Source organism: Protopterus annectens, chromosome 3.part0 (assembly GCF_019279795.1).
Source record: "Protopterus annectens isolate FY-2018-M chromosome 3.part0, PAN1.0, whole genome shotgun sequence".
Lineage (NCBI taxonomy): Eukaryota > Metazoa > Chordata > Ceratodontiformes > Protopteridae > Protopterus > Protopterus annectens.
Genome location: NC_056731.1, coordinates 637,821,196 through 637,823,838, shown reverse-complemented (window position 1 = coordinate 637,823,838; position 2,643 = coordinate 637,821,196). Strand labels below are relative to the sequence as shown.

The 2,643-nt window shown below is 40.4% G+C and overlaps 1 non-coding gene across 1 annotated transcript; it reads left to right on the top strand.

Moving 5' to 3' along the window:
• The first annotated feature begins 2,230 nt into the window (after positions 1-2,230).
• On the top strand, positions 2,231-2,302 carry TRNAE-CUC. Its single transcript has one exon. It is a non-coding gene; the product is annotated as a tRNA-Glu (tRNA).
• Positions 2,303-2,643: the final 341 nt, after the last annotated feature.

Genomic DNA, 2,643 nt, shown 5'->3' with positions numbered 1-2,643 from the left:
ACCAATAGAATCAACCCAATTCAGCTTTGTCAAGGGCAGGTCATGCCTACTGAATCTAGTAGATTTCATTGAGAAAGTCACTATGGCCATGGATGAGGGTAAAACAGTACAAACCACCTACCTCGACCTGGCCAAGGCATTTGACACACTCAGGTATTATAAATAAACTCACAAAACTGGACATAAATCCCTTTGTCAACAGATGGATAGCCAAGTGGGCTAATGTAGAAGGTCTCTGGATGACAAAATGATTGGTGCCAGAACTACAGCCTAAAATGAAATGAAAAATAAATGCCTTATCGTACCCTTTGGAAAGACAAATACACCCGCAAATTACATTAATAGCATACCCCTAAGAGTAGACTCAGAGATGAGAGATTTAGGTTCACAAATAGATAGTAGCCTGAACTATGGCTGCCATATGTCTGCAGTGTTGAGGAAGTCGTTCAACGTAGCACAACTTATAAGTAAAGGTATGACATCCAGATCCAAGGAAATTATAGTCCCGCTGTACTCAGCACTCATTAGAGCAATAATAGAGTACAATGCACCATTTGGCATGTACTTGACTGGGTATTTACAGCAGCTGGAGTGACATTTCAGTTTTCTCACAAAGAAAATACACTGTGTAAACTGTATGTCCTATATGGAGAGACTAAAAGTCCTATCCCTTTACTCTTTCTCATACCAACTATTAATGGGTGACCTCTGCCTGACCTATAAAGCACTCACAAATCCAGCCATGATGGAGCTGCTATACATCCATAAGTCCAATAGCATGAGGGTCACTCTATCTAAGGATCTAAACTTAGGCAGCACCTCAAACAAAACACCCTGGAGAGAGAGATAGGTGTCTCAGAGATTTCCCCTTCTTTGGAAGAGGCTTCCTATTCACATTAAGCAGAGCCCTTCCCTGGCCCCCAAAAGCAGTTTGGATCATTGGATGGAGAACCACAAATTCACACTTGGGGTAGTGCCTCTGTCCCTTATGGACAGTGGTAGTCTGTAAAATACTCATGGTATAGGCACAAACCCATGCCTTTCTCTTGTCCCTAGGGGTCATATATTGGGTACAATTAGGTTGTATTGTCTAAGCTTGTAAGGGCACCTAAGCCATTAGCCTAGTAATTTTCAATTAACCTATGAACCTATAAGATACAAGAGATCCAGGACTGCAGGACCTTAATGGCAGAGAAGGCAAAGCATATATCTCCTCTCAGAAATCTATAAGGTACTTAATAAAAAGACAGTGCTGCCAGTCTTTTCTGACAGGTTAGGGTTTTTAAGGCAGTGATCATCTTAGTTAGGAACCTTTGGGGTCATTCTAGCTGTTTATGTCTAGTAAGGGGACATTATATTCAATATCTAGCCTTTTTTATGTTGAATATAAGGGGACAATGACCTGTTTAGATCTGGGTGATATTCCTTTGATGATTAGCTGTGCTAAGTAAAAGGACTTTCTGATCAAATGACAAAGAATTATTAACTCAAGTTCCAACGTCTTTAACAACATTATCGTTTTGGAGTTGGGTGCTGTCTATGTTATCTTTTAGGCACTCTGCTATGATTTTTTAAAGATGCCACATTGTGATTTTTAATTTCTATAGGTTGAAAGGTATGCATGAATTTTCAAAGTGACTGTTTGAATGAAATGTAAATGCTATTAATAGACTGCCCAAAGAGTCCTTGAAAGAGACTTTCATTGCTAACACATCCACAGTTATTATTATAGGCAACATCATGAGGCATGTGGCATGTAATGCCATGGCTGGGGCTGTACAGACAGTGGGAGCCATCATTACTATCAACTATCATAACCAACTTCACCTTACATGCTTTGTGAAAGACATCAAGGTGATTGTCACTAAACCTTCTTTTAAACAGCCTCTCTTATATGATCTCAGACTGATGATCATCTCATAATGATGAAGACTGTGATTGGTTACAAGAGTGAAGCTTCACCCAGTACAGCATTCTTCGGCAGATACCCTGGGCCCATAGGACCTCCCAATTCTAACATTAAGATTTCACTGTACCCTAAACCCCCCTCTCTGTAATTCAAGCCTGAGTAAGCCACTACCCAGGGACCCTGTCACTTTCAGGTAGGCTAAAGTCAACCTTAGAGTGGCCTTCAGGTGGTTCTCTCATTATCTCTGTAGTGTTTCACTATCAGATTTCACTATCAGATTCATGTCACTACCTCAAGGGCACAAAGGCACAAACAGCATTCTCACTGGTGGTCTAGTGGTTAGGATTTGGCACTCTCACTGCCAAGGCCCAGCTTCAATTCCTGGTCAGGGAATTTCATTGGATTTAAGAGTATGGAGGTGGTATAATGGTTAAGACCTTTGCTCACAGAAACAAGGTACAGATTTTGATTTATCTTGTGTTATTAACTAGGTTTAAAATGGCCCTTTCAGGAAGTTGGCCTAGTATTTACCTATTAAAAAAGTAATATCGAAAAAAATTCTGTAACTCCAATACTGATGTACTACAATAATGCGGATATGCATTTCTGCAGTGGGAGCAAACTTCCTGCACCCCTGATATGGGGATCACTTAACCTATCTCATCCTCTTAATTAAATAAACTAACCCTACTTTAGCCTAACAGTGGGTAAACAGCAAACTCTCCAAGAGGGAT